The sequence below is a fragment of the Pseudorca crassidens genome, chromosome 10, assembly GCF_039906515.1.
Source record: "Pseudorca crassidens isolate mPseCra1 chromosome 10, mPseCra1.hap1, whole genome shotgun sequence".
In the NCBI taxonomy this organism is placed as follows: domain Eukaryota; kingdom Metazoa; phylum Chordata; class Mammalia; order Artiodactyla; family Delphinidae; genus Pseudorca; species Pseudorca crassidens.
Genome location: NC_090305.1, coordinates 19,159,117 through 19,176,085, shown reverse-complemented (window position 1 = coordinate 19,176,085; position 16,969 = coordinate 19,159,117).

Sequence of the window (16,969 nt, the reverse complement as noted above, 5' to 3'; positions counted from 1 at the left end):
TCATATGATAGTTATGAGAATTAAATAAAATTATATTTATAAAGCATTTATCACAATGCTTGGTTCTTAGAAATTACTCAATAAATGATAGCCATGGTGATGATGATGATGATGTTGATGATTTAGTTAAACCTTTTGGGAGCCTATGAATATTTTCAGCTTGGAGTCTCAAGCCTTCTGAGTTTCTTAGGCACTATCCACTTGCTTCATCTCCTTTTACCAGATCTGTTTCCAACCTGTGGCATCTCTGGCCTTTCTGTAAGTTTCTGATGAAGTAACACAGGGATGGACATACCTATCCAGGAACCTGGGGGCAATACGGGTCTTCCAGATTCACTAGTGCATCTGCCTTTGGTTTTCTTTCTATCTGAAGTAACATGAATTAGTGAGATAAAGTAAGATATCAGTTACACACCCAAAGATGTCCTTAAAATGTGAGTTATCACCATTATCTTGCATTTTACAAACCGTAGTTTTTATGAGTTTTGCAAACATTAGGGAACAGAGATCACTTTGAAGCAGTTAAGTTTTCACTTCAAACACACTGCACATTTTCCCTGAGTTATATTACATAGAAATATTTACCAGCAAATGCCTTATTAATTCATTATTCAACACACATTTATTTAGTGTCTGCCATTTAGAGCACAAAGGGTGAGATACAAACAGAAGCATTTTGGAAAGTCACAGAGAAGAGAGGTCAGGAGAGATTGCCAGTTCCTGAGTTGTTTTCCAGAGGGATGCTGTTCCCCTTCCAAGTTCATTTCTCATCGCACTGAACATATTCGGTGTTTTTCAAACACAGCTTGTACTTTCTTCCTTGCCTTTATTTACTTCAGTGGTTCTCTATGCTTCTTCCCTCATATCTGTGTCTCCAAGTGCTGGCTGTTTGGTCCTAGCGTGGCGAGTGTCTTTTCCATAAAGCCTTCTTTGATATGCTTGAATATGATTCATTGTTCTTTATTTTGAATATATATGTACATATATATATATGACTATATCTATATTGTCTTGTACTGCCACTTTTATTTTTGCCTTGTATTGGCGTTATTTATATATCTGTTTACTCTCCCTTGTTAGGCTTGTAAACATCGTGAAGGAAGGATTTACCTACAATTCACTGTGTAGTACATCACTTTGTAAAAATTAAGCGCTCATTTATGGTAAATGAATAAATTAGTAAATGAATGATGGGATCTGGAGAGACAGGTGGATAAGTTTTGGATAAAAGGAAGAGAGAAGAGAGTATTATGACAGGCTTAGGGAATAAAAAAGCACAAGATTCAGCTTGCAGGCTCAGTTCTCAGACTTGTTCCTGGAATTTAGGGTCCCTAAGAGGAGGATGGAGAAGGGACTCCATGTTACTCATTTACCACTGTTGAGAGGCAGAGCCTTCAGCCACTGGACACTTTGGTGGTGGCCTCGATTGCTCCTGGGATTACTGCAGCCTGGTCAGCCTCTGCCTGCCTGGCTGTGAGCTTGCCATGCCAAGGCCACAGTGTTCTGTACCAGGCAGTAGCTTGTGATTAGTATGCTCTCTGTGTTCCTGGACAGAACAGATGTCTGTCTGCTTTTTTCTGCTTCATGATGGTGGCAGGTTCCCAATGATCAAGATCCAGTTTCACATTTTCTGAAATCCTGGGCTGAGAAATTCTGTTTGGTCAGTTCTGAGGCCCAGCTTCCCTCTTTGCAGGAAATCTTTGCTTTGCAGATTAGTGTGGACAGAGGGTGCAGTGGGCAGGAGCGGCAGCGGCACTTAGCCTTGCTCGGGTGGAGCAGGCGACTGGAGGGAGTACTTTTTTCTCCTTCAGATATTACACTGTTAGCACACAGCCACACTGGAGATACTGTGGATTTGGTTCCAGCCTGCCACAACAAAGCGAATATTGCAATAGTGGGAATCATATGAATTCTTTGGTTTCTCAGTGCATATAAAAGTTACTGTAATTTATTAAGTACCTTACACTGTAATGTATTAAGTGTGCAATATCATTATATCTAAAAAATGTACATACCTTAATTTAAAAATGCTTTATTGCTGAAAAATTCTAGCCATCATTTGAGCCTTCAGCAAGTTATAAGCTTTTTGTAATGGTAACATCAAAGATCACTGATAACAGATCACCATAACACATATAATAATAATGAAAAAGTTTGAAATATTGCAAGAATTACCAAAGTGTGACACAGAGACACCAAGTGAGCAAATGTTGTTGGAAAATGGTGCTGATAGACTTGCTTGATGCAGGGTGGCCACAGACCTTCAGTTTGTAAAAAATGTAATGTCTGTGAAACGCAGTAAAGCAGAGTACAACAAAATGAGAGGTATACCTATATACAAACACAACTAACTTTTGTGTGTTAATTTTGTCTCCTAAAACTGTACTGAATTTACTGATTAGTTCTTTTTTTTTTTTTGATGGAGTATTTAGGACTTTATGTAAGATCATATCATTCAGAAACAAAGACAACTTTACTTCTTCCTTTCCAATTTGGATACCCTTTCTCCCTCCCTCCCTCCCTCCCTCCCTTCCCTGATTATTTTGGCTAAGACTTCCAGTACTACGGAGATTAGAAGTGGTGAGTGGGCACCCTTGTCTTATTCCTGATCTTAGAGGAAAAGCTTTCAACCTTTCACCATTGAGTATGATGTTAGCTTTGGGCTTGTCATGTATGGCCTTTATCATGCTGAGGTACATTCCTTCAGTACCTAATTTGTTGAAATTTTTATCATGAAATGATGTTGAATTTTGTCAAAAGCTTTTTCTGCATCTATTGAGATGATCATATGATTTTTGTCTTTTATTCTGTTGATGTTGTACATTACATTTACTGATTTGCATTTGTTGAACCATTCTTGAGTCCCAGTGCTAACAATCCCACTTGATCAATTTGTGTGATCCTTTTAATGTGCTGTTGAATTTAGTTTGGTAATATTTTATTGAGAATTTTTGCATCTCTATGCATCAGAGATACTGGTCTGTAATATTTTTCTTGTGCTTTGGAATCAGGGTAATGCTGGCCTCATAGAATGAGTTTGGGAGTGTTCTCTTCAATTTTTTGAACTGTTTGAGAAGGACTGGTGTTAATTCTTTAAAAGTTTGGTAGAATTCACCAATGGAACCATCTGGTCATGGACTTTTCTTTGTTGGGAAGTTTTTGAACACTAATTCAATCTTACTCATATTGGTCTGTTCAGGTTTTCTATTTCTTCGTGATTCAGTCTTGGTAAGTTTTTTTTTTTAATTAATTAATTTATTTATGGCTGTGTTGGGTCTTCGTTTCTGTGTGAGGGCTTTCTCCAGTTGTGGCAAGCGGGGGCCACTCTTCATCGCGGTGCGCGGGCCTCTCACTATCGTGGCCTCTCTTGTTGCGGAGCACAGGCTCCAGACGCGCAGGCTCAGTAATTGTGGCTCACGGACCCAGTTGCTCCGCGGCATGTGGGATCTTCCCAGACCAGGGCTCGAACCCGTGTCCCCTGCATTGGCAGGCAGATTCTTAACCACTGCACCACCAGGGAAGCCCCAGTCTTGGCAAGTTTTATGTTTCTAGGAATTTATCCATTTATTCTGGGTTGTCCAATTTGTTGGCTTATAATTGTTCACAGTAGTCTCTTAAGATCCTTTGTATTTCTGCTGTATTAGTTGTAATGTCTCCTCTTTAACTTTTGATCTTACTTATTTGAGTTTTCTCTTTTTTTTTCTTGATTATTCTAGGTAAAGTTTTGTCAATTTTGTTTATCTTTTCAAAAACCAGCTCTTAGTTTTGTTGATCTTTTCTGGTTTTTTTTTGGTTGTTGTTTCTATTTTATTTATTCTATGATCTTTATTTCCTTCCTTCTGCTAACTTCGGTCTTATTTTGTCATTCTTTCTCTATTCTTTGAGATAATTAAGTTGTTTATATGAGATCTTTCTTTTTTCTTAATGTAAGAATTTATCACTATAACCTTCTTTTTTTTTTTTTTTGCGGTTCGCGGGCCTCTCACTGTTGTGGCCTCTCCCGTTGCGGAGCACAGGCTCCGGATGCACAGGCTCAGCGGCCATGGCTCACGGACCCAGCCGCTCCGCTGCATGTGGAATCTTCCCAGACTGGGGCACGAACCTGCGTCCCCTGCATCGGCAGGCGGACTTTCAACCACTGCGCCACCAGGGAAGCCCTATAACCTTCTTTTTTAGAACTGCTTTTGCTGCATTCCACAGTTTTATGTTGTTTCCAGTTTTGTTTGTTTCAAGGTATTTTTTGATTTTCCTTTTTGTTTTCTTCTTTGACTCGTATTTTCAGAAGTGTGATACTTAATTTCCATATATTTGTACATTTTCAAGCTTCTCTCTTGATTTCTAGTTTCATATTTATTATTATTAATAATAATTTAATAATAATATTAAATTATTGATTTCTAGTTTTATACTATTTCAGTCAGAAAAGATACTTGGTATGATTTCAGTCTTCCTAAATTTCCAAGACTTTTTTTGTGGTCTAACATATGATTTATCCTGGAGAATGTTCCATGTGTGCTTGAAAAGAATGTGTAGTCTGCTGTTGTTGGGTAGAATGTTCTGTACATGTCTGTTAGGTTTATCTGGTCTAAAGTATAGTTTAAGTCTATTGTTTCCTTATTGCTTTTGCTCTGGATGATCTATCCATTGATGAAAGTGGGGTATTGAATCCCCTACTATTATTGTATTGTTGTTTATACTCCTTTCAGATCTGTTACCATTTGCTTAAAATATTTAGGTGCTCTGATGTTGGGTGCATGTATACTTAAGATTGTTGTATCTTTTTTATGAATTGACCCCTTGTCAATGTATAATGACCTTCTTTGTCTCTTGTTACAGTTCTTGACTTAACAGCTATTTAGTCTAATAAAAGTATAGCTACTCCTGCTTTCTTTTGGTTTCCACTTGTATGGAATATCTTTTACCATCCCTTCACTTTGAGCCTATGTGTGTCCTTAAAGCTGAAGTGAGTCTCTTGCAGGCATCATAGAGTTGGATCTTATTTTTGAATGCATCTAGCCACTTGCTGTCTTTGGAGAGACAGTTCGATCTGTTTACATTTAGAGTAATTATTGGAAAGTAAGGACTAACTAATGCCATCTTATTATTTTCTGGCTGTTTTGTATTCCCTCATTCACTTCTTGCTTTCATGCTGCATTCCTTTGTGAATTGATAATTTTCCAGAGTGGTATGCTTTGACTCCCTTCTCTTTATTTTTGTGAATCTATTATACGTTTTTGCTTTGTGGTTGTCATGAGGTTTACATAAAACATTTTATAGATATAATAGTCTATTACATGCTGATAACTTAATTCTGATTACACACGAAATCTATCCTTTGCCTCCTCTCCTTGTATGTCCTATTTCCCCTCCTATTTCATGTCACAATTTACCTCTTTTTTGTATTGTGTATTCATTAACAACTTAGTATAGCTATAGTTATTTGTAACACTTTGTTAACCTTTGTACTAGAGTTAAGTGGTTAACACTCCACCATACTACATTATTATAGTTTTCTGACTATATACTTACCTTTACCAGTGTGTTTCATATTTTCATGTTATCAATTAGCGTCCTTCCATTTCAGCTCAAAGAGCTCCTTCAGCATTTCTTGTAAAGTAGGTCTGCGGGTGACAAATTTTCCCAAGTTTTGTTTGTCTGGGAATGTTTTTAATCTCTTTAATCGCTGTAATGTTTCTGAAGGACAGCTTTGCCAGGTAAGGTATTCTTGGTTGGCAGTTTCTTTCAACACTTTGACTATATTATCCCATCTCTCTTGTCCTGTAAGATTTCTGCTGAAAAATTTCTGATAGCCTTATGGGGGTTTCCCTGTAAGCTTTCTCTTGCTGCTTTTAAGATTCTCTCTTTGTCTTTGATTTTTGATAGTTCTATTATAATGTGTCTTGGAGAGGATCTCTGTAAGTTGATTTTGTTTGGTGAGCTTTGAGCTTCATGAATTTGGATATCCATATCTGTCCCCAGATTTGGGAGGTTCTCAGCTATTATTTCTTCAAGTGTGCTTTCTGCCCCCTCCTCCCTCTCCTCTCCTCTCCTTCTAGACTACCGTTTTTAGTGTTTTGGAGAAGCAAGTCAAGGGGAGGATCTTAAAGGGGTAGCCAGAAACTTTGTTATTGCTTAATTTTATTTGGGTCCCCAAAGTAACTGATTTGTGGGACATAGAAATTAAGATGTGTGTTGCGATGCGTGGCTTGTGGGCTTTCCCTACAGATTACACCTCTCCTGCCCCACCTCGTCCTACTCCTCCCCTACACGGGCCCCACACTCCCACCCGACTCTGTTGTCCACTGCCTTCTGGACACATCCAGCTCCACTTTCATGGGCATATGCAGCCAGTGCAGTTACACGGGGCTCTGCGCTTGAAAGCTGCTCTGTGGTTGCCATCTTGAACTTCTTAATAATTTTATATTTTGATTTGTGTTTTGTAAGTGAAGTCTCATGGGAAAATGGAGCATGTGCTGGGGGTTTGGAGCCTTGGTTTACATGTGGTCCCACCTACTGCTGCTTCCCCACCCACCTTCTCAGGACAGATTGCCAGCCACTCATTCAGCTCTCTCTGGCCTGGGCTTGGTGGGGACACTGGGAGAATTGAGGTCATATGTATATAACTGGGGCCCTGGACTCCTACAAAGGTATGTACTTGCTCTGTGATTATCTTGTGCTCAAGGGAGCACAACATTAAATAGCGAATAAAGAACACACGACAGGTTGGGAGAGAGATCCCACGAGAAAGGAAGAAGACTTTTTCCTGCTTTTTGGACCAGAGGCTCTTCACTTTTATTTTATACCAGGTTCTGCAAATTATGTAGCCAACACAGAACATACCAAAGATCTGCTCCTAAGCCATTCTGTGATTTCATTTTCATGCTCAGAGTGACCTCCCAAAACTCTGCTTATTCAGCTTCTTCTTATTTTTTCAACATTGAGGTCTGGTTCAACTCCTTTTAAAAAGTCCAGTCGCTGAGAACTCATTGCTGTGAATTCTGTTCTGTAGAACTCAGTTTATCATATGCTAAATTAGCATCAGTGTATTGGGGAGAGCAGTAAGACATTTGTTTCTTGTCAGAGCCCTGTAAGTCACTATTTTATGCTCGTGGTGATATTCAAAACATTAATAACTGGTTCAGCAGGAGCATGGAACAATCCAGATGGATGTCAGCAGCAGAACTAGCAGTGTCTTGGAAGTCCCCTGCTCTGCTGGTTATCACTTCTGTAGATGCTGGATGAGGGACCCAAGAGATTCCAAGGGATATTCTGGAACAGCAGGAGGCCACTTGGGATCAGTAGTTACTTATGAACTGACACAGATGTGTTTCAATATTCTGGCATCCTGTAAGGTCGTACTGGAGCTTCCCAGTTGAACATCAGCCCTGATAGTGTGACCCTGGACAAGATATTTAATAGTTTCTCTAGTTCTTACTTCTTTAAACTGTCAAATGAGCAGGTTACAATGAATGATTCACTCCTCAAACATGTATTACCTATATGGCCAATGTTCTCTACTAGGTTATGTTGAGGTTCACAGATACGTAAGATTCTGTCTCCCAGAGGTTTCTAATCTAATCAGGCCCTGGAAATAAGACATGTACATAAATAATTATGATGCAAGGTAGAAGGCACCCTAGGAGAGAAATAGATAAGCTGCTGTTGAGTTAAAAGAGCTGAGAAATTACTTCTGATATGTGGACAAATGGGATAGATCTGGGAAGCCTTTGGGAAAAGTATGGTCAATGGTCAATGACCTGGATCTTTTTTTTTTTTAACATGGAATATAATTGCTTTACGATGGTGTGATAGTTTCTGCTTTATAACAAAGTGAATCAACTATACATACACATATATCCCCATATCTCCTCCCTCTTGCCTCTCCCTCCCACCCCTCTAGGTGGTCATAAAGCACAGAGCTGATCTCCCTGTGCTATGCGGCTGCTTCCCACTAGCTATCTGTTTTTTTGGTTTTTTTTGTTTTTTATTTCTTTTGCGGTACGTGGGCCTCTCACTGTTGTGGCCTCTCCCGTTGTGGAGCACAGGCTCTGGACGCACAGGCTCAGCAGCCATGGCTCACGGGCCTAGCCGCTCTGCGGCATGTGGGATCTTCCCGGACCGGGGCACGAACCCGTGTTGCCTGCATTGGCAGGCGAACTCTCAACCACTGCGCCACCAGGGAAGCCCTAGCTATCTGTTTTACATTTGATAGTGTATATATGTCCATGCCACTCTCTCACTTCATCCCAGCTTACCCTTCCCCATCGCTGTGTCCTCAAGTCCATTCTCTACGTCTGCGAATGACCTGGATCTTGAAACATAAGTGAGATTTTTAAACTCGTGACTATAGGGAGAAAATTCAGAGATGAGACTGGTGAGATGCCCACTGTGGACCCTCATAGCTCTAGAAATTTAAGTGTTTTTACTTCTGGGTTCTTTTTTTTTTTTCTTTTTCTACGTATGTCCTACCTCTTCCAATTTGATTTGAAGCTTCTCAAATTTTTATAATTCCTGTTCCTAGTACATGCTCAATAAATGCTTGGCAATCATGATGATAGCTGCCTTCTGAAGTTTTATGTTCTCTAGGTTAAAGCTGGATGACTTCCCTCTTTGTTGTCATGGCAAATATAAATACCATCAGTAACAATATTAGTGTATTTATACTGTTTTGTAAGATGAATAGAGTACATCAAAGAACTTGATGATGTCCCTGCCTCTTGTGGAGTAAGACTACGGATTTCTTCCATTCTGGGCTCTGTCTAATAGTATAACCTGGTAGTCTAATGAATGCCTTGAATTCTTGAAGAAATGGAAGCGTGATTTTATAATGTAAAATGACTAAGTGTGTGCAATAGCTTCTTTCTCCTAGCTTACCTTGGCTCCAGCTTTGCTGGTTGCATGCACATGCCCTAAAAAATTCCATCTAACTAAGTGGCAGACCTCATATGAAGTAGCTTCTCTAAGTTCCAGAGGAATCAGTGCTGAAGGCTTTCTCTGTTTTAAATTGCTGTCATGGAGACAAAGAAGCATAAGCTGGGTTTTTCTCAGCAGGTATCCAAGTACCTGGGTAGAGTACTTCGTTCTCCAAAATATTCAGACAATGAAAATATAAAACCTATTTCACAATAAATAGCAATTCAATTAGATTGGGGGGACTAGTCAAGAGTCAGTAATATTAAAGTTTAATGGGGACACATTTTAAAGAGGAGGTCATCAATGATGCCACGAGGGACTTTTGTAAGAGTTCATCACTAGCTAGAGACAAAACTTTAACTAAGACCCACGCCTCCTGATTCATAGTCTTCTTCTATTTCCACTGCTTCCTGGTGTGGTGTCTGATTCATTTATGCCACACTGAAGGAGGAGGGGGTGTCATTAGTCATCTTTTGTCCAAGGTCCCCTTGAACCTGATGTAATAACAACAGTACAGGAGAGGTATGTGTCACTATTATGATGCCCGTATGCCCACCAAGACCATAATGGACAGATAGGACTTTGGAGGAATGTTTCTTCTATCAGGAAGCAGCAAATTTGAAGAGCAGTGTGATTTGCACAAGTTAGAAACAGTGTTGTTAACTTGGCCTGTCAGAAATAATGCATGTGGATACATAATGCAATCCAGACAGGGTCCTCTGATTTCACAGGCTCAGAACTTGAACACTCTAGTTTTGAAATAACAAAGAAAGAGTATTGTGGTTTTTAAAAAATTCTTTGAAATTCTATCAACCTAATTTTCCCAATACCGAGGAGTTATTTCAGCTGCTGTAACTACCATTCCACCTTTTGCCAGATGGCTCAGAATGTGGGCATAAGGGCCACATCTTTGGGAGGGGTATTTAAATAGTCTTACAGTTGCCTAGTCAAATATGAGTCAAAGTAATATTGCTGTATGCTGCCTAGAACCTTGACATTAGAGTGAACGTTAGAGGCCTGTTTATCCTTCTACAAAATTTAGGTATCCTTAAGTGGTGGCTTCTAGAAATCCATCTAAACCTCAGATTCATCCCTTCTAGACCTAAGATTCTATGCTCTTTAACATCTTTTAATTAATTCTCCTTTATTCTCAGTTCTAATTTTCCTTCCTTGCACTAATATTTTCCTTTCTATGTTTTTCTTTTCACATTTATTCTTTCTGCCTATTAACCCTCTTCCTTCTACTATGCTTCCTCTCAAAGTTAGCTTAACTCAATTTGAAAGCATTTATTAAACAACAGTGTCTATAAATCATTTATGCAGATTGTGTGGAAAGATATTAAGGAATTAAAGATGCAATCTCTAGCTTATCCTATAAGATCAGAGCTAAGGCAAACTACATTAAACATCCATATAACATTTCTGAAGCATGGATAATCTACTGTAGGGGTGGGATTAACGCAGATACTGAATCTTAACAGAGTGCCCCAAATTCTATAGGTACTCAATGTGCTTGCTGAATGAGAGAAAGAGTGGTTGGATTGAAAGTAAGGAAGAAACCACAGTACAATGTTTGTGCTCATTATTGGTCAAGGGCTAATTTGGAAAAACGCTTTGCAACTTTTTGCAAATTTCCATTGGGTCCTCTCTCCATCTTATGCTCCAGCCATACCAGGCTAATTACAGTTTTCCAAAGACTTGCTTGTGCACCACCTTGTGCTGGTTCCTGAATCATTTCCCCTTCCCATTTGATGAAATTATGGTCACCTTTCAAGGCTCAATTAAAAGGTCACCTCATACGAGAGACCTTGTCTAAACTGCTCCAACTACTATTCCATAAGGGTATCCTGATTATTTCTGTACCTCTCTCTTACATGTCCCTCTATCCTGTGCCAATTTGGGGCTGAAGATGTTCAGATTAAGCTTTTGACAATCTTTCAAAAACAAAAACAAAAGAAAACATTGACTGTATTGAGCATGTACCATGCAAGGTACAAGCTAGGAAGATACACAATTAAAACAATCATGACCCTGAACTTAAGAGCTCATAGTCTGGTATGGAAACCCATACATGTACATAAAACCATGCTTGTACATAAAACAACACATAAAGGCTATAAGAGAATCAGGGTTTATACTCGATAGCTACTTTGAGTAGTCCCAATTTGAGACTCATTATTTTGGGATTAAAAAAGATAATAGGGGGCTTCCCTGGTGGCGCAGTGGTTGAGAGTCCACCTGCCGATGCAGGGAACACGGGTTCGTGCCCCGGTCCGGGAAGATCCCACATACCGCGGAGTGGCTGGGTCCGTGAGCCATGGCCGCTGAGCCTGTGTGTCCGGAGCCTGTGCTCTGCAATGGGAGAGGCCACAACAGTGAGAGGCCCGCGTACCGCAAAAAAAAAAAAATAATAATAAAAAAAGATAATAGGTTACTTGTGAAAAATTATACAGTAATGACTGCAGATTATATTTAGAAATCTCTACATATTAGCAAGGTGAATAGTTTGAAGCTACTTAGTAAGCAACTGACGCCATAAAGTGTGTCCTGTAAAATGGTCATGCCCTGTCCCCCTATCAACAGCCTTGCCCTGTGGCCAGCCTCCTCTGGAGAGGGAGAGAGTCTGAGGCTTGCTGTAGATGGGGAGAGGCATGGAGGGAGGAGGGCAAGTCTGCAGATTCTCATGCCTGTGAATTCCCACCTCACAGTGTTGGGTTTTGAGAGTGGAGGGCTTGGGTGAGGAAGGAAAGGGACAGGAGGGAATATGCATCTTGCCCAGTTGGACCCATCTTAAATTCCAAGGAAGGTCAGCCAAAAGCTTGACAACAGTAAGAGTCCGATCAGGCAATTTATGCAATGTTTAATGTTCCTAAGCTATTGTACTAATTCTGTAGTCCTGAAACAGGAAATGTGTTTGAAACACTGGGAGTAATTGAAGCTAAATGATTTTGCATTAAATCTGTTCTGTGCCAAAGAAGAAGCTCAGGTCAGTGGCCAGACCAACTGTTGGAAGGGAACTAAGGGGCAATGGAGGGGAGATTTTTAACCCTCACAGCATTGAGTTCCTGCTCTGAGTAGAGCAAAGGAGACTCAAGGGGATTGGCCAAGCGGTCAGTCCTGGAGCACCCAGAGCTGACTAATTCTCAACCTCAAGAATTACCTTTCCTGGGGCTTCCCTGGTGGCACAGTGGTTGAGAATCTGCCTGCCAATGCAGGGGACACGGGATCGAGCCCTGGTCTGGGAAGATCCCACATGCCGTGGAGCAACTAGGCCCGTGAGCCACAATTACTGAGCCTGCGCGTCTGGAGCCTGTGCTCCGCAACAAGAGAGGCCGCGATAGTGAGAGGCCCGCGCACCGTGATGAAGAGTGGCCCCCACTTGCTGCAACTAGAGAAAGCCCTCACACAGAAACGAAGACCCAACACAGCCATAAATAAATAAATAAAACTAAAAAAAAAGAATTACCTTTCCTGGAAGTGTGTGAACAGATAAGTCACATAAGAAACTAAGAGGGCCAGTAAACATATAGTGACAAATACTAACTCACTAGTGAGAGAATAAAAGTTTTGTGTTTTCTATTTTTTTTTCCATTTAACAGTATATGGTGAGTTCATTCGTTTCCTAGGGCTGCTGTAACAAAGTACCATAAACTGGGCAGCATAAAGCAATAGAAATTTAGTCTTTGACAGTTTTGTAGACTGTAAATCCAAAATCAAGGTGTCAGCAGGGCCGTGCTCCCTCTGTGACTCTGGATGGAATCCTTCCTTGGCTCTTCCTAGTTTCTGGTGATGGCTGGCAATCCTTGGCTTGCAGCTATATCACTCTAATCTCTGCCTCTCTCATCATATAACATTGTCCCTATGTGTGTCTGTGCCTTCACTGGTATTTTCTTCTTCTTATAAAGACACTTATAATGACTGGAGCCCACCTTAATTGATCTGATCTCAACTTGATTACATCTGCAGTGACCTTATTTCCACACAAGGTCACATTCACAGGTATTGGGGGCTTAGAACATATCTTTTTCTGAAACACAGTTCAAGCTGTAACAGTATCATATTCTGTCATTGTTTTTTAAAATCTGAGCAACAGGTAAGCAGGTGGACCTTCTTTTTCTTTTTTTTTTTTTTGGCTGTGCCGCACGGCATGCGGGATCTTAGTTCCCCGACCACCAGCAGGGATCAAACCCGTGCCCCTTGTGGTGGAAGTGTGGCGTCCTAACCACTGGACTGCCAGGGAATTCCAAGGACCTTTTAATATTAGCTTGCGAGTTCCTCAAGGGCCAGACCTGTGCTATGCTCATTTTTATATATTCAGCATTAGGACAATGATCTACACGTGTTGGTGTCCCAAAACAGAAACTTCTGTGTTGGCCTTTTTAGGAATATTACTTGGAGACTCTAGCAGACAGCTCATGTAGAGACTACTGGAAGGGGCCACCCGGTTTCCTTTTACCTTAGCGATACTCAGCCAGCTCTCCCTCCCTCCTCACTGCCCCCTGCAACCCTATGGCTTTCTGCATTACTATGTATCTTAAGTGCCGTGGGCGGCCTCCACCAATCCTTGCAGGCTATCCCCACGTGAGCTCATTAGAATTCTGGCAGGCTGGTGAGGAGTATACCACAGCTGCTCTTTTTTTATTTTTTGGAAAGAAACAGAAAGCAGAGGCAGTTTTGCTGGGAAGATGCTCAGTTTTTGAGCAGGGGCTGGTGTGGTGTGGGGAGCCACATGATTGTTCTGAAAAGTCTTCCCTTCCTCTTTGCTGCCTGTGCTACTCCATGATATTTCTTAAGATCTTGTATTAGAGGGTTTTAGTGAGAGAGACAGCCCAGCCCAGGCTCTGCCCCTCTGGTGCAGCCTGCTCAGAGTATCGTGGCAACATTGCCAGTGGGAAAAACACAGCTGAGTCCCTGTGATTGGCACTGCTCTGTTAATAACGGGAGTGTGAAGAATCTCTGGTGGGAGATGAGAGTGATAACAGAAAAGCTATTTCTTTTCATTTCCCTCAGTGTTTATAGACTGAAAAAAATTGCTAATGGAGGCATCTCCAATTTGAAGGACTAACACTTTGGTACCATGTTGGAATAGAGACTCTTGATTAACAAATGCGATTGGATCACAAAAGCTTAGCAAATTGTGGCATCACTTTCATTCTTTACAATAATCAGGTAACAAAACATTACTACTTGGGGGGCTGAATGATGGAACAGCAAGCTTCCAATTAGAATGCCTTCTTTCTACAGGAGCCCCGATTGTACCCATGTGTGTGAAAGGATGTTAGAGAGGCCACTCAGGCAGGGGAGAGATGCCTGGGGTGACTCCAACCTTTAGTCTGGGCCTGAGAACTGTCTTAATGGTTTTCCAAAAGGGCATTAACACAGTTTGAGAACCTCACTCTTCAGAGAGCTTATTCAAAATAGCCCTTTCTCTGCTCAGGACCCAGACTCCCCACTCTCCTTAAACACACACATACACACACGAATGTATACACATGCACCATTTGTACACATACGTCTTGGCTTCCTGTGTTCTCTGCAGATTTTCTGTGGCCATACCTTTGATGTTTTTCCTACCATGTCATAATTAGAAACTAATAGCAAACTATTGAGTGTTTGCCAGGTATCAGATGCTGTTCATGATCCCATTAATCCTTCATATACCTGCTGGGTAGCAACTATTAGCATTTCTCTTTTGCAGATGAACAAACAGGCTCAGAGAAGTTACATGATTTGCCTCAGTCCATGAAGGTAGTGAGGGGCAGAGCAGAGATACGAAGTCACGTCTCTGCCGCACTCCACCATGTTTTGATGCAAGAGAGATCAGGGAGTTTGTGGGAGCTAGAACTCACAGTAATGGGAGAGCCCCAGAGACTGCCCTGCTGGCATCTGTTGGCATTGCTAAGCCTGTGCCGCAGACGCTCAGAACTAGGAGCCATTCCTTCTGCCCTAGAGGCTCTCACTACTATAGGAGATGGGAATTAGGCTGCTGGACATTTTGGTTTCTGTTCTTGAGACCTTCTTGTCTCATATTGATCACTTCCTGCCTGCGTACCTCCTGGCCGTGGTGGCATCGAGTGGAAATGAGATAGTCCGGGACCTGGGACCCTTTACTGGAGCACTTACACCTAGATAAGCGTTCCTCGAGCAACAGAATAAAAAGAAACTACAAGGGACTAAAAATAATTGCATGCAAATTATGAACAATAAGATACAAAAAGGCCAAAACCCAAGAGCCACTTCTGAGGTGCTGGGAGCAAAAGCAGGGTACTGCACGTGATCCCCACACACAGCACCACCAAAGGGGTCAGCAGAGCACCTAAGCCATCCCATCGCACCTGCCTAACCCATCGATCTGCCCCCACCCTCATCCCATTAAAGGGACTAGGTTGCACTCTTCGGGGAGTGAGCAAGGGCACCTGTTACTTGTTTTCGCTCCCTTACGCTGCAGCATGAGTCCCAGTAAAGCCTTGCCTGAACTCCTCTTCTGGCCTCTGCTCAATTTCTATTGGTTCAAGAGTCCAAGGCCCCGAGTCGGTAACAGAAAGAGGTTCAATCAACAAACCGAAGACCTTGGGGGCAAATTTGCTCACTTTCACTCACTCATTCAGACATTCATCAAATAAACTTTTGAGTGCCCCCTCACCCTTTTTGTGATGTACTGTGATAGGAGCCTGGGATCCTGTGGGGGAATTGATCAGATTTGATCTGTGGCTTTCTAGAGTTGACATGTGTTATTCATTTAACCTACTGGAAGATTTCCTTGCCACAGCATGAGGATGACAATGCCAACCTCAAGAAATTGATGAGAGTATTAAATTAAATGAGAGAATACATGTGAAAGCACTTCATAAACTCTGATGTACTGAAGAAACAAAAAACACTGCTGTCATTTATATTTTAGTGGATTATCAAGATGGGACCTTGCCTCAACTCCTAGGATTCCTGCCAAGAATCAGCATCTGTCCTCTTTGCTGGTTACTTAAATTACCATTCTTGAAATTAAATTTCAAATCGTATTTGAGTTCCTACTATGCTCAAATACATAATCGTATTCAATACCTGAAAGTCTAGTGAATGAGGAATCATTGCTCAGGGCATAGTTTAGCTCCTGCCTACTTTGCTCTAAAATAAAAATGGCAACATTTTACTTATATTCTGTGCAGCTTGCTTTTTCCACTTATTTATTTATTTATTTATTTATTTTGCGGTATGCGGGCCTCTCACTGTCGTGGCCTCTCCCGTTGCGGAGCACAGGCTCCGGACACGCAGGCTCAGCGGCCATGGCTCACGGGCCCAGCCGCTCCGCGGCATGTGGGATCTTCCCGGACTGGGGCACGAAGCTGTGTCCTCTGCATCGGCAGGCGGACTCTCAACCACTGAGCCACCAGGGAAGCCCCTCCACTTAGTTATTTATCATAGACAACTTTACAAGTATAACCCTTTCTTTGCTACTTTAAGACCACTTGATTCTTTTTAACAGTTGCATAGTATTTTACTATGGTTTAGTGTCATATATTTAATCAGTTCCTCCTTCATGGGCATTTATATTGCTTCTAATTATTCTCATTGCAAACAATGCTTTAATGAAAATCCTTGGACATATGTCTTTGTGGATTTGTATTTCTGTACAATGAAAGTGGGATTGTGAGTTGGGGAGAATTTATGTTTTATATTTTGATAGATACTGCCAAGTTGTCTTCCCAGAAGGCTGTACCAATTTAACTCTCTTACACTACATATATGAATACTCCAAATTCTTGCCAACATAGGATGTTATCAATGATTAAAAACATTTGACAGACTTATGGACAAAATTCATATTTCATTATTTACCTTGTGGTTCTTTAATTGTTAAAAAGATTGAGCATATTTTTTGGCTTTTTTTTTTTTTTTTTTTTTTTTTGTGGTACGCAGGCCTCTCACTGTTGTGGCCTCTCCTGTTGTGGAGCACAGGCTCCGAATGTGCAGGCTCAGCGGCCATGGCTCATGGGCCCAGCTGCTCCACGGCATGTGGGATCTTCCCAGACTGGGGCACGAACCCACGTCACCTGCATCG